Source organism: Pristis pectinata, chromosome 12 (genome assembly GCF_009764475.1).
Source record: "Pristis pectinata isolate sPriPec2 chromosome 12, sPriPec2.1.pri, whole genome shotgun sequence".
NCBI classification, from domain to species: domain Eukaryota; kingdom Metazoa; phylum Chordata; class Chondrichthyes; order Rhinopristiformes; family Pristidae; genus Pristis; species Pristis pectinata.
Genome location: NC_067416.1, coordinates 26,848,023 through 26,867,659, shown reverse-complemented (window position 1 = coordinate 26,867,659; position 19,637 = coordinate 26,848,023). Strand labels below are relative to the sequence as shown.

The window sequence follows — 19,637 nt, the reverse complement described above, 5'->3', positions numbered from 1 at the left end:
TTCTTAATCCCATTCTCCCGCCTTCTCCCCATAACCCTCAGCCCTTTACAAATCAAGATTCAAGATCCTATCAATCTCTGCCTTAAATACATCCAAGTGACTTGGCCTCCACAACCCTCTGCAGCAACTATCTTTTATGATCATGACCCAAATGTGGTATGGTAATTGCTCTGCCCAGGACCGTAAGAAACTGCAAAGAGTTGTGGAAACAGCCCAGCCTGTCACGGAAACAAGCCTCCCCTCCTTGGTCTCTGTCTTTACCTCTCGCTGCCTTGGAGAAGCAGCCAGCATAATCAAAGACCTCACTTACCTGGGTCATTCTCCCTTGTCTCCTTTCTCATCAGGCAGAAGATACAGGACCCTGAGGGCACATGCCACCAGGCTCAAGGACAGCTTCTATCCCATTGTGATAAGACTATTGAACGGTTCCCTTTTACGATGAGATGGATTCTTGACCTCACAATCTACCTTGTTGTGACCTAGCACATTATTGTCTACCTGCACTGCACTTTCTCTGTAGCTTTGACACTTTACTCTGCACTGTTATTGTTTTTACCTGTACTACTTCAATGCACTCTGTACTAACTCAATGTAACTGCACTGTGTAATGAATTAACCTGTATAATCGGTAGGCAAGACAAGTTTTTCACTGTACCTCGGTACAAGTGACAATAATAAACCAATACCAATACCAAATACACCCCACAGCACATCTTAGAGAGTGGAAATGTGTGTGCTGAGCAGATTAATTTAGAGGGATATATGTCAAGGGGTGATATACCAAGCACTGGAGGGCAGTAGTATGCCATGAGGTGTAGGAATCTGGCCGGGAGGCTTACTGGAGAGTTGGTGTGTATTACCTCAGGGGATTCAGGTGAGGTTCATGATTGCATGACAAAGCTGACGCGGATGGACAGCAAGGTGGTGAATGAACTGTCAAGCCTGCCTGGCCGAATGCAGGAGGTGGCAAAGAACATAGAGGAATCCATGTTCATATCCTTAAAGGAGTTTGTGTGGAACCGGGAGAACATGATGTCCATCCAAAAGGTCATGCACGCTTCTTTGCAAGGGCTTAGCTACAATTTTGTCATACATAGCCAAATGGCTTCAGATGACAGATGCTGTGGGGGCCACACAACATCTTTTTAGCTCTATTGGTCTCACCACGAACATAGCTGCAGTTCTGGTGTCTACCACATGGGAGCAGCTAGGGATCCTCAGGAACAGTGATGTGCCAGCAGGGAGCAGCTTGGTGTCCCCGTTGAGCAGTGACATGCTCCTTCCTACTCAAGCACATCCTCGTTGCAAGCAGAGTTGTGCAGAGGACAAGATATCAGGGACAAGGCATCTGTGATTTGGAGTCTGTCAGCTGGGTCACCTCAAGGTCTGGGGGTTAAAGGGAGAGTCATGCAGCCTGACTGCCAGCAGATTGTTGCACCACTCTCTGTGCAGTCCCCTGAGAGATCATCTGGTATGCACCAATTCACCTTCCACACATCTTCTATGGCAGCATACTCACTGTGCCCCACAGCTGGTCATCACAGACCACTGTGCCACTCAACCATAGGCAACAGTCTGAAGTTAGCCCACTTAGGCAAAAGCCTCTCATAGGTCATCCAGAACACCTGTAGGACTCCAAATGAAAGGGACAAACCTTTCAACAGTCAGTCTACAGCCACACAGAGGACATTGTGACGTTGTTCTAGGACATTGAATATCAGCTATAAATTTGTCATATGGAAAAGGGACAAGTCTGGGTAACAGTAGAGACAAATGACCTGCTTTTCCATTTTGATGTCTCTATATAAAAATGATTCTCAAGATGGCACCATTTGAATGTGTTCTCATTTAGAGCAGATAACGTTCTTCAGTGTGCAGAGATAATTCATACTGTTGTGGCAGCTACTGGCACTGTAACATGTTCGACCATGCCTCAGCTAGGAAGATTGCTAATGTCATGCATATTATGTGAACGTGCTGGTGTGAGAAACTACGGAAATGGAGGTTAACCCTTGTCCTCCTGGACCCATCCCTCTTGGGAATGCTGGTTGCTGAAAATGTCCAACTGCGCACTCTCCTTGAGGATGAATGACTCATTATTGTTATAAGGAAACATGGCATTTGCCATTAAGAGATTCTTCCCATGATGGAGATACACCTGTACTTTGAATGGAAAACTGCTCTGTTAAGAAAAAAGGCAAGATTATTTTGGGGAGCCTGTATGGCACATGAATACAATTAGTGACTGCCTCGACTTGTGAGAAGCTAGAAATGGTGTCTAATCCCAGTGGCTGAGATACTACGTTCTCCTCACTTAAACCAAAATAGAAGAAATCATTCCTCAGCAGGAGAGAGTCTAGGTGACCTCTTGGAGGGACACACCTTAGTCATCTGCTACAATATGGAATGATCCAATGGCCAGAAAAATGAGAATCACCCTTACCTTTTTTTGTCTCCTTCCCAGTTCTGATGAAGGGTCTCTGACCTGAAATGTTAACCTTGTTTCTCTTCCCACAGATTTTTCCAGAAGTCTCTGTTTTTATTTCACCTTTACCTTGACCTCCACGGAGAGAACAGTCCAAGCACTAGAAGGTATATGAAGGTTGCCTTGCAGGATATCACAGATCTCTGTGATACTGTCTCAGAAAATCTGAGCCTGTGAATGTATTGGTCATTGGACAGGTCCACATCTGCTGTAGGTTATTCTTATTTTCCCTTACGATGAAGACCTGGACAAAGCCCCAGGAACATAATATTAAACTTTGATAATGACCAAATTTGAGATAATGGAAACTTATGTGAGCTTACATGACATTCAACTGGTTGGTAGGTTTGCTGTTGATTAGTAATAGGAAGATTCTTAACATTGTGGAAGAATAGACAGAACTTGGTGTGCAGATATATAATGGGGAAAGATACTCAAACAGGTAGAAAAGGTTACAGGGGGTCAAAGGGATTTCAGGCTTTGTGTATTGCCAATAAATGTGAGAAAATTATTCTTAAAGTATACAATTTTGTCTGGCCAATTAAGGGGGCCTTCAATGGGTTAGCACTATTTTGGAAGAATATTGGAATCACATGGATAGGTACTGCAGAGAATCAAGAAAAGAGTGCAAGGAGTGATAGATTTGATTATGGAAAATGCCAAAAATGATTTTTTTTAGTAGAAGGAGAAGAATTGAAAATTTCAGGATGGAATCTGATTTTCTTTAAGTTTGCAAAAAGTTTTAAGAAGGTAAGGATTAAAATATTATTTTTACTGGCCAGTTGTACAATGAAAGGAGAGCATAAAGTGAGGAATGAAATAGAGTTTGAAGCTCTTTATTGCACAGAACATAACCACAGCTCAAATGTTTGACTCAGAGTTGTTGAAGTGGCAAGTGCTGCATCATTTAAGGGGAATGAAATGGAGCAGTCACTTTTAGATTAAGTGCTAGCACCAAATGATGAGACAAATGGGCCTAGTTCTGTATCAGATCAGCAGATTCAATAACCATTCGGAAATACACGGAATGGTGAAACACAGAATTGTGAGACAGATTGTCAAAAGTAGTGAAGGAATATCACACAAAAATACAACTTCTGTTCCAATCATGAAGGTTTAGAACAGTACTTTTTATTAAAAAAGTTACAATAATATATGTATTTTACAAATGGATAGAAAGATCTGCTAATATACATGAATCACAATACAAAAATATGTGTAAAATTTGTAGCTGATCAACATATAGTCCTTTAGGACAGCAAATTACTGTTTTAGTACAGAAACAAAGGGATAAATATCTAAGATATGAGTATACAGAGATTACCTTACAGAGCACATAAATTAGAGACCCATGGCCTAATAGCCACAAGTGGCACTATCTTCATAATTCATATTTCTGAATAATTTTACAATATAAATATGTACAAGAAATCAAGATTTCTGATTCATTACACATATTCACAGCATGATTTCCTGAGTCTAAACTAAATCCATTCATCATGCAAATAAAATTAGTGCTTAAACATAACAATATTTTAATGCTGACATCATAAAGTGTTGGACTTAATTGGTTTTCAAATACCCAAACTAATGTATGCTACATTTGCCTCGCTTTGTTGCACCACAGCAAAAGCTTAATTAAAAATGCACCTCTTTAAAAGTTCTTGATTTTTTTTTGTTAACAAGCCAGGTAAGGCACTCTGGAGTTCTCTGAAGGCTTCATAATACTGGGTATCTCTATTTTGAATGAACCACTGATATTTAATCGCTTAACCAGTCAACAAGCAAATCTTTAGTGGAAAACACTTAGTGGGTTTCAGATAATATTATGAAACTTGGATTAAAATTTAAATGGAGTTTAGTTTAGACAATTCAAATGGCCAAAATAAAACTGAACAGTGTGACAGACAATCCTTTACAAATTGTACTAAAAGGAATCTCACTACAGTTTTTCTGTATACAGTACATTTTGATTTTGTACAGACAAATAATAAAAGAACTCAAATTCTGTCTATCACTGAATCTAACTCATGCTCTATTGGTATCTCCTGTACATTTGTTGTCAAAAACTTTCTTATTGTGAGCAGTTATCGTATTTGGTGCCTAAGTCACTATTCTGACAAACTGCCACTCACATATTTACAACATGCATAAGCATGGCCTGATAAAATCTTTTCACCAAGTCAGCTTCAAACAAATTTATCCACAGTGGTTTGTTTACATAATCCAAACATCTTCCAATTTTATTGGTGACACAGAATGCCTCTATGAACTGTGTGATTCCAGAGAGTAGGAGTGGTGTTCCTTTGCATTTCTTTCTGTGGGCTCATTCTAAGTCAAGGCATTTGAACAAGATATCTGCTTATAATTTACGAATCTAATAGCCAAACACAATGATTCATCTTTCTTTCCATACATTGCTTTCTTCTAACTTACAACCATGTAGTTATAGATATTTGTAAACAATTGACAAAAAAAGTTGAAATCTCTTTTGACACCATAAATTATGATATTACTTAGTTTATAGCAATCCTTTTACATGCCCTTTTTTTTAATAATATGCATCTTTTCTGTGATTCTTGTAAGAATGTACTGATTTTCCCCCTTTTTCCTAATGATGATAATTCACTTTGCAATTAGCAGCAATATGTGGCTTCTTTGCAATAATTAAATATAAAAAACTAGAATATTTCTGATATCCATTGGGAGGAATGCAAAGATCTTTGTTTACAGATCAGTTCATGGATGTATTAGACCCTGATGTAGGAGAGGCACATCTGGGGAAATAACAGTAATTTGAAATAAACACAGGGAGGGAAATTGTATGGAACATAATGGGCCAGTACTGCATGAGAAATAATGGACTGGATCACAGGACTTTCTGGATTTGAGCAGTAATAGAGTTGATTTTTACAGTTTGACTGCTTTTGTGTGTCTTGAGAAATAAGGCTGAAAACAGCAATATATTCTGTTTCTGCTGAAAAAGAGTAATAAATAACATAAGTAATTTTTTAAAGATCATCATTTAAAATATATACAGGCCAATATAACAAATACTGAAAATCAGTTCACTGTTTGATTATTCTAAATACATTTATATTAAGTTCTTATTATTAAGGCATGTCATTTAGTTATCATTATTATTTCCTTGTCATACTTTGTTCAAAATGCACTTACCATTGTAAACAACGTGCCATGAATAAGCACGAACAAGTCACAAAACCAAGTTTTTACAATCAGTGCCAATAAATTCAAATCTATCTAAATCCACCACTTTATCACAAGTTTTTTCAATATTTCATCAATAACTTTTCATTCTTTTACACTGCAGTCTGGTTTAGCTTTAAATTCGATGAGGTAGAAATTCAACTTGGACAGTGACATAAAATGGTATCGGATTGGCTGCCTACTATTCTCTACTTGATATACATTGTTTCATTAGAGTCAATGGAAAAAAAATAGGTGGCCAGTCTGATACAGCCCACTTTATACCACTATCAAACACAAATTTCTAACCCATATGACCTTAAGATCTATATTTTTTGTTTTGATTTCTAATTAAGGGATAAGAACATAAGCAATAGAAGCAGAAATGCCTGTTCCGTCATTCAATAAAATCATTGTTGATCTTTTACCTCAGTGCTGTTTTCCTGCATTAACCCCATATAATGCTTAATATCTAAAATCTATCAATCTGTCTTGAATATATGCAATGATTGAGCCCCCACAGCCCCCTTGAGTAGAGAATTTCAAAGATTTACTGTCTTTTGTGTGAAGAGTTCTTTTCATCTCTGTCCTGAATGTTTGACCTGTTATTGTGATGCTGTGACCCCTGCTTCTAGACACCCCAGCCGGAAGAAACATCAACTTTCTACTCAATCAATCCCCATAAGAATTGTATATGTTTCAGTGAAATCACATCACATTCTTCTAAAGTCATCTCTCCTCATATAAACAAAAACCCCACTATTCAAGGAGTCAATATGATGAACTTTCACTGCTACTTCTATTGCAACTATATACTCCCTAAGACAGGGAGATCAGACTTGTAAACAATACTCTCGATGCAGCCTTAACGGGGCCCTATATAACTGCTGAAAGCTTTCTCTACTTTTGTACACATATCCTTTTACAATAAAGGCTAACGTAACTTTTGCTTTCTTAATTTCTTGCTCTACCTGCAAGATATTTGCATGCTGGACCAATGGTTAATTGAGAGCTGACACAAAAGGCACCACTGTGTCTTTCATCAACACCTCCAATGCTTCTTTTAGACATTTTTATCCAAAAAAGACCTATATTTAAGGTGACAAAAGTAAAAAAAATACTGTACACGCTAGAAATCTGAAATAAAAACAGAAAGTGCTGGAAAGACTTAAAAGACTTTGCAGCATCTGTGGGAAGAGAAACAGAGTTAATGTTTTAGGTAAAAAAACACTTACTTTTTGCTTCCACAGATGCTGCCTGACCTGATGAGCTTTTCCAATGTTTTCTGCCTGTGGTTCAGGCAAATTCATCCTGGAATAAGAAGGAACTCATAGGTAAAGCTGAACTTTGTTTACTTTACACTTACACTTTGCTTGTCCCCAAACAGATCAATGCTTGAGATGAAGATATGTCATCACCCCTGACTTAATGTACACCAGCTTTAATTTTCATAATCTCATGTAGTTCTGATCACATTTTCTTGGAAATCATGACTGAAACAGTCCTTATAATGACTGTCTTCCATTTCGCATTTGAGGATTCAACAGTTAGATGAGTTGCTAACCACTAACAGTATTGCTACCAAAAGATATCATTAACACAGTAAGATGAGATACTTGATTGCAGATAGGAGAACAACGCATTACAAAACCAAGGAAACATTTCTCTCAGAGAATGCAATGCATGAGAGTACTCTGGATAAGAAATTTGTGGGGGAAGTCCTAGGCCAGAGTTTTGAGCATAGAATCAATGAACTGCTTCAAAAAGACATCTATAGTACCAGTGCCCAGTGATCTGTCTAAATCACTACTAGTACTTACATCCACCATAATGAAGTGCTTCGAGAGGTTGGTTATGGTGCGAATCAACTCCTGCCATCGAAATGACTTGGATCCTCTTCAATTTGCCTATCACAACCACAGACAACAAGGTGTACCTGGCAGGGTACTGAAAATCTGTGCCGACCAACTGGCTGGAGTGTTCAAGGACATGTTCAACCTCTCACCGCTGCAGTCAGAGATTCCCACCTGCTTCAAAAGGGCATCAATCATACTCTGCCCAAGAAGAGCAGGGTGAGCTGCCTCAATGACTATCGCCTCGTAGCACTCACATCTACTGTGATGAAGTGCTTTGAGAGGTTGGTTGTGGCTAGAATTAACTCCTGCCGGAGCAAGGACCTGGACTCACTGCAATTTGCCTACCACCACAACAGGTCCACAGCGGACACAATCTCACTGGCTCTCCACTCAGCTTTGGAGCACCTAGACCACAGCAAAACACACATCAGGCTGCTGTTTATTGATTACAGCTCAGCGTTCAACACCATCATCCACTCAGTACTAATCAACAAGCTTCTAAGCCTGGGCCTCTGCAAATGGATCCTCAACTTCCTTATCAGGAGACCACAGTTCAGTAAGGATTGGTAGTAACGTCTCCACCTCACTGGACAATCAACACAGGCACACCTCAAGGATGTGTGCTTAGCCACTGCTCTACTCTCTCTACACTCATGACTGTGTGGCACAGCTCAAACACCATCTATAAATTTGTCATTGACACTACTGTTGTTGGCAGAATCTCAGATGGTGATGAGGAGGCGAACAGGAGATAGATCGACTAGTGGAGTGGTGTTGCAACAACAACCTCGCACTGAACGTCAGCAAGACCAGGGAACTGATTGTGGACTTCAGGAAGGAGAAGTCGGGAGAACACACACCAGTCTTCATTGCGGGGTCAGCGGTGGAAAGGATGAGCAGCTTCAATTTCCTGGGCATCAACATCTCAGTGGATCTATCTTGGGCCCAACACATTGATGCAATCATGAAGAAGGCACGCTAGCAGCTCTACTTCATTAGGAGTTTGAGGACATTTGGTATGTCACCAAAGACTCTTGAAAATTTCTACAGATGTACAGTGGAGAGCATTCTGACTGGTTGCATCACAGTGTGGTATGGAGGCTCCAATGCACAGGATCGAAAGAGGCTGTAGAGGATTGTAGACTCAGTCAGCTCCATCACGGACATAACCCACCCCGCCATCGAGGACGTCTTCAAGAGACAGTGCCTCAAGAAGGCAACCTCCATCATTAAGGACTCTCACCATCCAGGACATGCCCTCTTCACATTACTACCATCGGGGAGGAGGTACAGGAGCCTGAAGATCCACACTCAATGTTTTAGGAACGGCTTCTTCCCCTTTGCCATCAGATTTGTGAATGGTCCATGAACCCATGAACACTACCTCGTTATTCCTCTTTTGCACTATTTATTTATTTTTGTAACTTATAGTAATTTTTATGTCTTTATGTCTTGCACTGTACTGCTGCCACAAAACAACAAATTTCACAACATATGTCAGTGATAATGAACCTGATTCTGATTCTGAGATCAATAGCAGATCTATATCACTGGCTCTCCATTCTGTTCTCGACCATCTGGAAAATAGTAATGCAAATGTTAGGCTGCTGTTCATTGACTACTGATCGGTGTTCAACACAATAATCCCCTCTAAACTTATCACGAAGCTCCAAAAACCTGGGTCTCTCTACCTTCCTTTGCAACTAGATCCTTGACTTCCTCATCAGCAGACCTCGATCCGTATGGATTGGTAATAACAGCTCCTCCTCACTGACCATCAACGCAGGTGCACCTCAAGGCTGCATGCTTAGACCCCTGCTCTACTCTCTTACATCCAGGACTATAAGGCTAAGCACATCTCCAATGCCATCTACAAATTTGCTGATGACACCATTGTTGTTGGCTGAATCATGGGTGGTGATGAGACAGTGTACAGGAGTGGGATAGAACGCCTGGTTGAGATGTGCTGCAATAACAACCTCATGCTCACATTCAACAAAACCAAGGAGCTAATCATCGACTTCAGAAAGGAGAAGTCGGGAGACCATGTGTCGGTTCTCATTGGTGAGTCAGAGGTGGAGAGAGATTGCAGTTTCAAATTCCTGGGCGTTAACTTCTCAGTTGAACTGTTCTGGATCCAGCACATTGATGCAATCATGAAGAAGGTGTGCCAGTGTCTTTTCTTTCTTAGAAACTTAAGGAGATTTGGCATGTTACCAAATACTCTAACACACTTCTACAGATGCACTGTTGAAAGTACCTTGACTGGTTGCATCATGGCCTGGTATGAGAGTAGTGGGCACAGCCCAGTCCATCACAGGCACAGCTCTTCCCACTATGGAAAGCATCTACAGGATGCGTTGCCTCAAGAAGGCAGCATCTGTCATCAAGGATCCCCACCATCCAGGTTATGCTCTTTTACTGCTGCCATCATCAGGCAGGAGGTACAGAAACTTGAATTCCTCCACCACCAGGTTCAGGAATAGCTACTTTCCTACAACAATCAGGTTCTTGAACCAACCTGCACAACACTAATCCTACCTTAGCAACAGGACACTACAGGCCACCTCTTGCACCACCTCTTGTCTCCGATAATGTCTTGTTTTGCAGTCTTTTTTTTCTTCAATGTCTTGTATGGTTTATTACTAATTTATGTATATTTATGTTCTGTGCATTGTTGGAACCCATATGCCTGTGATGCTGCTGCAAGCAAGTTTCTTATTGTACTTGCGCATATGACAATAAATTTGGCTTGAGCAAGCGAGTGCTACTTGCTGAAGGAGTCTCACCTTTCAGATGAGACTTTAAACCCAGGCCCCATCTGCTCTCTCAGGTGGATGTTCCCTTTCAAAGAGCAGGAATATCCTCTGTGAACTTCTGACCAATATTTTTTTCTAGTAATTTTGTGTTAAGCAGGATTTGATTGAAACACATCAGATACTTAAGGGTTTTGACAGGGCTGATGTGGAGAGGATGTTTCCTCTTGTAGGGGAAATGAGAACTAGTGGTCACTGCTTAAAAATGAGGTATCAACCATTTATATTAGGGAAGAGGCAATTTTTATTTCTTTCAGAGATTGTTAGTCTTTCTAACTTCTTCAAAGGGTGATGGAAGCAGAGTCTCTGAATATTGTTAAGTCAGAGGTGGATAGATACTTGATAAGTAAGTGAGTAAAAGGTTACTACAGGAAGACGGGAATGCAGATGTGATGTTATTCTCAGATGAGCCATGATCTTATTAAATGGCTGAGCAGATTTGAGGGGACAAATGTCCTAATTGTGCTCCTAATTTATGTGTTTGTTTTTTTCATATTACAGGAAATGCTAAGCACTAAGGCAACAATGTACTGAATATGGAAAGACATTCAAAGAGCTGACTGCTGATATAATCTTCTACCAGTAGCCCAGGGATCAGATCCACGTAGCTTTGTCCTTACCAAGGCTGGTCTTCCTTAAAATGGCCATCAGCACCAAAATTCAAAACGGTGGATTAAATATCCTTCTAATTTTTGCTCATCAAATCTGTACATCAGATCTACTTTACCCAAATCTAGAACTCAAACCAAGTTTCATATCTGGACTGGAGTTCACTTCATGAATTGTTAAAAAAACACAAAAGATGAAGCTGCATAAACTTGAGGAGAAATAGACACCAGTTCCATCAAGTAATTCATAAATTTAAGTACAAAGCCAAAGAGTAACTATTTGCATCTTAAACATTTGCAATAGAAACAAGCTAGTATAATTCATACTGAACTGATTATCACAGTATTATTATTTCAGGTGTATGAAGAAAATAATGGTGACCCCTCCTCCCTCCTTTGCTGAATCTGGCAACTCTTAGATATCAAAAAATGTAAAAGCAATGGTTTCTATGTGTTTTTCTCAACAAAAAAAAATGTTTTGATTTTCCACCTGCCCACTATATTACTGGCTACTAACATGAATGGAGAATGACTGCAACACAGAGAACAGAGAAGTGGGAAATTCTGGCCATATGTGTTTCCTTAACATAGAGATTGATTTTGAAATGTCTTTCAACTTCTATCCACCATTTTGGGAATCTCGTAAATAAAAATTGCAGTTACAAACTGGAGATGAGTACAGTTTGTTCAAATAAATACCAAACCATCTTTGTACCAATATAGGTTTGATCTGGAATCTAGAGCAGCAAACCTAGTTTTTCTTCAGACCATTGTTCAGATTTTCCCTGTTAAAAATTCTGCCACATGTACCAGTTGAATGCAACCCTCCAGATTTATTTCAATATTGTTTGATGATTGGCCAGAAATCTTTCTGTCCTTATTACATGCTATCAGGACCACAGATTACTATTTCCTAAAGTGCACCAAAGTAATAACAATGTATGTTATTATGATGCATATTATTCTCCCAAGCAGAACACTGAAATAAGATTTCCATCCTCTCAGTGAAATAGCTAGTACAAATTCAATCAACTAACTTTGTTTTCTGCAGCATCATGTAAATGGAAATAGACCTATTGACTTTATCTGGAGAGAAATGTGATAATGACCATTTCCTGGTCATTTTGCTTTACTCTAGAAATGTGATTGGGCACATCCCAGAATGATTTATCCTTGTGAGCCTAACACAATTTGTTGGGACGGACAAAGCGTATTGCCCCATGGTTTCCTGATGGTGACAGTCATTAGGCATTCTTAGGACAATGGTTTTAATAATGCAGAGCTGAACTGGCACTTCTGTACGTCAAGACCCTTACTTACTTTTGATTCTTTGGGCAACTCCCTCTTCCCACTGCAACCCTGCTCCAACCCCAATCTTTCTATTGATCCTTGTGGCCCAGGCTCAGTGCCACAACCATCTGATCTCCTGATATTTCTAGCTCTTTCTTACCCTGCTTCCCCTTTTCCCACCAACCCTGTGATATTCCAGGCCTTATGATTTTCTAATCCTTGATGTTAGAGATACTTAGATTCTCAATCTCCAACCATCTGTCCTTCTGAATGTTTTGAATCCTCAAACCTCCAACATCTCCCTACCATGGTTCTGAACCTCTGAAATCTCCCCCTCACCCAATGACTCTGAGCCTCAAGACCCAGCCTCATGGCCCCAGTTCCTGATCCTTGCCCACTTATCTCTCTACCCACTTCTGATGACACCCTCATACCTCCATCCTTTACATTCACCCATGTTCAACCTGACTTCAGAGCCCCAATCCTCAGTTCCCTCCCACTCCCTCCCCCAAACTCCCAAGCTTCCTGATCTGCCTTTGATCCCAGGCAGTACGTCTAATAAGGAATTATTAACATTTTGACAGCACTATGAAAGTTGTGAGATAAATTAGGAAAAACAAACATGTTGTCTGCTGACAACAGTTACTTATTTTGTCACTTTATTAATGGGGACCTGTCTGAATAGTTCTTAGGCTGGCACTGGGAACACAAATCAAGTAGGTTCCCTTTAAGGTAGGTACTTAGCCATTTCCTCTGTGGTTTCTCACTCCTTTTCAGCGTGAACTTACTCTGGTAATCAAGTGACTGTTCAATAATTGAGGACCTTTAGTTTCATTTGCATTTTGTATCCTTTGGAGAAAGCATATATTTCCCAGCTTCCTAATTAAGAGAATGAAGATTATCTTGGTTGAGAGATCACCTGGGGTACACATGAGATGTGCTATCATTTTTAAATAAGGTGGGAACCTGTAGTGCTGTGGATTTCATCACATTGCTGTTGCATACATTAGATGTATTTTAAACCTTGGGGTCCAAGTCCATACCTCCCTGAAAGTGGCTACACAGGTTGATAGGGTGGTAAAGAAGGCATATGGCATGTTTGCCTTTATTAGTTGAGGCACAGAATTCAAGAGACAGGAAGTTATGTTGCAGCTTTATAAAAACTCTGGTTAGGCTGCATCTGGAGTATTGTATTCAATTCTGGTTGCCCCATTATAGAAAGGATGTGGAGGCTTTGGAGAGGGTGCAGAAGAGGTTTACCAGGATACTGCCTGGATTAGAGAGCATGTGTTATAAGGGGAGGCTGGACAAACTTAGGTTGTTTTCTCTGAGAGGTAGAGGGTGAGGGGAGACCTGATAGAAGTTTATAAGATTATGAGGGGCATAGATAGAGTTGACAGCAGGTATCTCATTCTCAGGGTTGAAATGTCTAATACTAAAGGGCATGCATTTAAGGTGAGGGGGGTAAGTTCAAAGGAGATGTGCAGGGCAAGTTTTTTTTTTACACAGAGTGGTGGATGCCTGGAATGCGCTGCCAGGTGTGGCAGTGGAGTCAAATATGATTGGGGTGTTTAAAAGGCTCTTAGATAGGCACATGAATGTGCAGGGAATGGAGGGATATGGACCTTGTGTAGGCAGAAGGGATTAGTTTAGTTAGGCCTTTAATTACCAGTTAAATTAGTTCGCCACAACATTGTTGGCCAAGGCCCTGTTTTACTGTTCTATGTTCCAAACCCACTGAGTAGCAACTGTCAAACCCAAAATGTTTCTGGTATTTATAAACACAATTAAAAATCAAAGTAAAAATGCTGAAAATATTTAAAAATTAAAGAATCAACTCCTCTACCTGCCCACTTAAGGCAACTATAAAAAGAAATCAACTAATGTTAATTAGTTCAAAGTAGTCACAGAATCATAGAATCGTACAGCATGGAAACAGACCATTCAGCCCAACACATCCATGATGACTAGAGAGTATCCTTCCACATTAATCCAGCACTTGTTCCATAGTCCTCTATGCCTAAGTGACTTGGGTGTTCATCTAGACACTTCTTAAATGTTGTCAGCGACCCAGCTTCAACCACTTTCTCAGGCAGTGCAATCCAGGTACTTACCATTCTCTAGGTGAAGAAGGTCCTCTTCCTATTTCCTCTGAATCTTTTCCCCCTTATGCTAAACCTACATCCTCCAGTTTTATCTGCCTCTGGTGTGGAGAAAAGTTCAGTCTACCTTATTGATGCCTCTCATAGTTTTATGTACCTCAATTTTTGTCCTCTCATAACACTCCTCCACTCCAAGGAGAAAAGATCTAGCTTCTCCAGTCTCCTCCTCATAACTGAAATACTCGATCCCTGGCAACATCCTGGTGAATCTCCTCTGCAGTCTCTGCAGCACTATCATATCCTTCTTATATCTTGGTGACCAGAACTGCACACAGTACTCCAGCTGAGGTCTGACCAAGATTTTATAAAGTTGGAGCATAACCTCCCTATTTCTGTATTCAATGCCCCTCCTAATGAAGGACTGCTAGATTTAGTATCCTGCCTAAATCCATAGTTTATATTCCCTTCTACACTGAAGATAGAGGCATTCATCTAATATCACTCCAAATTACCACTCAGTCTGCAGGAGTGACCCTGAGCTTTCAGTTGCCTGTCACTTTAATTCCTCATCCCATTACCACTCTGAATGATTTGTCTGTGGCCTCCTGTACTGTTACAATGAGGCCCAACACAATCTTCACCTTTCCTTGGATTATTTTGCAGCCTTCCAGACTCACTACCAAATTCTCTAACTTTAGGAGACTCACCCTTTCTTTCTTCTGTATCAAAACTGGCCATTTCTGCCTATTATCTTTTTCTCTTACTCTTTGTATAGCCTAGCCTGCTGGGCATGTCACACAGCTTTGCTATTTGCAACATATAACACACGCAAAGAAGCACAATCTAATCCTAACTGCTGCATTTACTCATTTGGTCTCACCCCATCAGAGATATTACCTTTGTTTTTAACCGTACCCCCTCCACCTTCCCTGCTTCTGAAAACAAACTTGTTTTCTCTCTTTCCCACTTCTAATAACAGGTCTTAGACCTGAAACATTAACTGTTTCTCTTTCCACAGGCGTTGCTTGACCTGCTGAGTATTTCCAGCATTTTCTGTTTTTATTTCAGATTTCCAGTATCTGCAGGTTTTTATTTTGATTTCACTGCAAAGTAAGTTGCAATTTTTACACATGATGCTGCACCAAGAAGCATTAAAGGTACCTACCATGCCCTCTGCAAATGGTCATGTGGATATGTTCCACAAGAAATCATTGAATGCAAATCAAAATCAGCAAATGTGAATGATGTTTTACTCAACCTATTTTACCCTTGGGTTCCATTCTATTCAAGAAATCAGGTGCCAGCCACAGAAAACAGTTTGCAGCAAGCAGTAATGTGATAAACAATGAGCTGCAAATCTTTAAAACTATGATGAGTTATGTGGCTTTCATAGGCTAAAGAGTAACATTTCAATGTTTTGAAAATGCAAGCAAAATCAAAACATGCAAATAAATCATTGCTTCAGTTTGATGAGACATTAGTGAATTTTGAACTGGGCTTGATGTTGCATGCTGCATATGATAACAGTGTAACAGCTACAAGTTGCTTGCAGCAACTCAGAAGTGTTATTACTGCTTCCTTAGCTCATCATTGCATAAAGCTGCCCTTTGATCAGTGATAATAATTTCCAATGTACACAAGGATACTGATATATATTTACTGGTTTTGCTTCACTTGACAAATCAAAGGTAATAATTTCCAGAAATTGAATTCAAGGCACATCCACACTCCTGACTTTGCATATGAATGTTGAAAGAAAGGAGCTCTTCTGATTCTAACTCAAGGACACTTGCATGTAATTGGCAGCTTTATTGCAAATATCCGTGAGCCAACTACTGAAAGACACCCTGGGAAATCAAATCAGTTATAACTCTATTGATCCCTTATTTGTCACACTTATTTATTGGCTAAATTGAGAAGCTAGTTTTGTATTTGTTTCTTCAGCAATGTCATATACAAGTGCTTGTATTATACAAATGCAGGTTGTTTGAAGCAGCTGAATCCAATTGATGTAAATACTCACCTCTTCCCACATAACTGTTGATCAAGGTCAGGAGGAGTCCCATATGTGTGTAACACATTTGTCTGCCTGAGTCTCTTTCGTAAACAACATTGGACTAGGCAAAGTATTATTATTACTGAGCTGAATTTAAATCAGGAATTTGCATGTGGTTGATGAAAAAACACATTTTAATTGGAGTTAGTGCATCAATGCAAGGAGTAAAAGTTTAATTAAAAATCACTTCAGCTTGATTCAATTTGAATGCTTGATATATCAACTTGCCTTTATTGAAAAACTAGGTAAGTGCTACTTCACCATTCTTATTCACTAATTCAGAATGAATATGTAAGAGAGGTTCAAGCTGTAACATAAAAATACTGCCTGAGGTTGAAAATGATTGTCCAATTAAGATGATGATAAACAAATAAAATGTGCAACATTTATAGTAGCTGGACAATCAATAATAAGGTTGTAAACTTCAACCATAGTTTTCTACAACTTATCCAAATTGAGATTCTTTAATTGTAAAAGTTACCTAAGATATATTTTAAAGTTTATTGTCTAATTCATTATCTTCCTATACAAAATGCAACTTGCTAGTATTTTGCCCTTCCTCCTTTCCTGGTGGTTCAGAGTTGATGATTCCCCCTGCCAAGGTGTATAGAACCAAAAGATCATAGTCACAAAGTGAGGAGTCAGCCATTCAGAGCAGAGATGAGTAGAAATTTCTTCACCAAAGGGGGCAGTGAATCTGTGGAATTATCTACTCGAGGGCCATGAAAGTTAAGTTGCCGGGTCTTGAGGAAAAAGATCAACAGAATTTTAGATATTAAGGGAATCAAAGCATACTGAGTTAATGAAGGATTGTAGTGCTGAACAAAAGATCAGTGATGACCTTACTGAATGGAGGAACTGACATTAAGGAGCAAATAGCTCACTCCAGTTTTTCTAATGCTCTTATGTTCTTATTGCAGACATCCTAAAGCCTGGTGTTTCAGTTTAATATCTCATTCCAGAGGCAATGCCTCTGACAGAGCAGTACTCCCTCAGCAAGTCATGATTTTGATCTAGGATTTGCAGTAGCTTATAAATCACAAATAGATAATGCTCAGACCAAGTGTTTTAGAGATGTTAACTGATGATAAACAGGACAGAACTCCTGTGACCTCTTTCAAACTAATATCATGTGATCTTTTTATGTTAACTGGAGATGGCAAACAGGGGCCGTCTCATCCAGAAGGCAGGACTTTCAACTGTGCAGTGCTTCCTCTGTACTATATTGTGCTCAAGACTCTGAATCTGGACTTTGACACAGACATATCTGAATTCAACAGCAAGTGTATTATCAGAACTGACATCTATTCTCTAAAAAATAACCTGAAAAATGATTCTATGTGTGATCCTGAAAGTGATTGTCAGCTGTCTGTTATTTACTTGAAGGATCCAAATCCCTTAATTATAGAGGCTGGAAAGTCCCACCAAGCCATTAGACAGAAAATTACATACTCCAATTCACATTGGATTGACCCTAGAATTTGACTTGTGCTATGATATCTATTGACTACCAGCTGAATAAAGTGCTGGCAATTACCCAAGAGTAGATATTCAGACCATATCTCTGCTGGCCTTTTAAAAATTGTTTTAATATTTTGTGCTCAAGGCTTTTAAAGTAATTTCAGGTGACTTCCATTGCATGGAATAACTAAATAAAATGTACTGAACAGCAACAAGCCACGTGGCCCAAATAATTTATTCTCAACTCGTGTTACATCCTCCTTCCACATCTAGTGCTATCAACATAACATCTATATCCTCTTGCTTAAACATGCATCTATCTTATGCATCTTCCAAAATACTGTTCACATCAATGCATTTGCTGTGGTGATGAATTCCACATTTTCATCAGTCTCTGGATAAAGATCATTTCTTCTGATTTTTTTTCTACTTGACTTTCAGTGGACTATTTTGTATTGATCCCTCTGGCTCTTCTGCCACAACTAAACTCTTCCTCACTTTCACAAGGTTAAGACCTCCATCAGGCATCCTTCAGCTTCCCTTTTCAAGATAAAAGAAACACAACCTGTCCTTCCTTTCATTACAGGTATTGTCCATCAAAGAACATCAATGAATATAGCCTTTTGTAGTTTTTATAAGCAGAAAATTACAGATATTACATAGTTAACAGGTAACTGCATTTGTGACCTTTCAGTTGATATTCTGAACATATGAGATTATTTGGAGATATGATTAGTATTTTGTGTGCAATTAAAAAGATGCTTGGGTGCCTATCAATTACATTCTTTACTCCGCCCACCCCAGGCAGGCTTTGCATGGTGCACTAGACACATGGTGCGTCTACTGTCTCTGGAAGACCCATAACAGTAGATTGATAAACTGACTTGTGTCCTGGGGATTAGGTTTCACATTACTCATTGCTTTGCTGCTATTGCCAGAATGGAGTTAATGCTGATGCATCAGGCATTGTCAATACAATCCCAATCTAGACTTAGCAGATGGCTTTACAGAGGCTGTCTATCAGGGTCCATCTGTCCACTCAACAAACCCCTCTTGTGAGTTACAGCAGGCCCTGCTGACATATGGCTGGAGAATTTAACACCACCATAATAAAAGGATCATTTTCCATTTCTCCCAAATTGACCTTAAATGACCCTTTCCTCATTTTAATAAAGCTCACACAACAATCGTTTGTATGTGAACTTTGTAATTTTCTTTTTATTTACTCTGATATTTGAACTTGATAAAAACTAAATGGCGTCTTAAATGTGGCATTTTCCTGGCTTTCTGCAATGTTTTAATATATTTATGTCTTTTGGAAAACAGGTCAGTTTTAAGTGTGGCTGTTAGTAAACAACAAAACACTATGTGATGGGTGAACTGACTAATGAAGACCTTTGAAGAGGTTACATATCTAAATATTACTATACAATGAATATAGATTTTAACAGGTCAGTGGGTATAAATGGAATTTTGCTTTTGTTCTCTCATTCAGGATTATGAAAACAGTCATTGACAATATTTTCCCATTGTCACATATTGGTCAGTCAACATTTAACTTAATCATCGTAATATTAAAATAATTTGCTTTTTTTAAATCACAATTTTTCTTTGGTTTAGAATGATATCTTTGACCTATTTTCCTTCCCTTCCTTCAGTGTGATCAATGATTTGTGATATTAGCAATCCAGCATACTTGAAAGATAAACACTGTTAATCTTCTTGGAGAACAGTAATAAATCTGAAATATTGCTCT

General features: G+C 39.3%; 1 long non-coding RNA gene across 1 annotated transcript in view; it reads right to left on the bottom strand.

The window, feature by feature from the left end:
- Nucleotides 1–5,248: 5,248 nt before the first annotated feature.
- The window catches only part of LOC127576848 (uncharacterized), a 63,677-nt gene continuing 49,288 nt past the window's right edge, over nt 5,249–19,637 (bottom strand). The window contains exons 2-3 of the long non-coding RNA XR_007957290.1: nt 6,928–7,003; nt 5,249–5,462 (exon numbers count right to left, since the gene is read on the bottom strand). This is a non-coding gene — a long non-coding RNA (uncharacterized LOC127576848). The remainder of the gene's footprint in view (nt 5,463–6,927; nt 7,004–19,637) is intronic.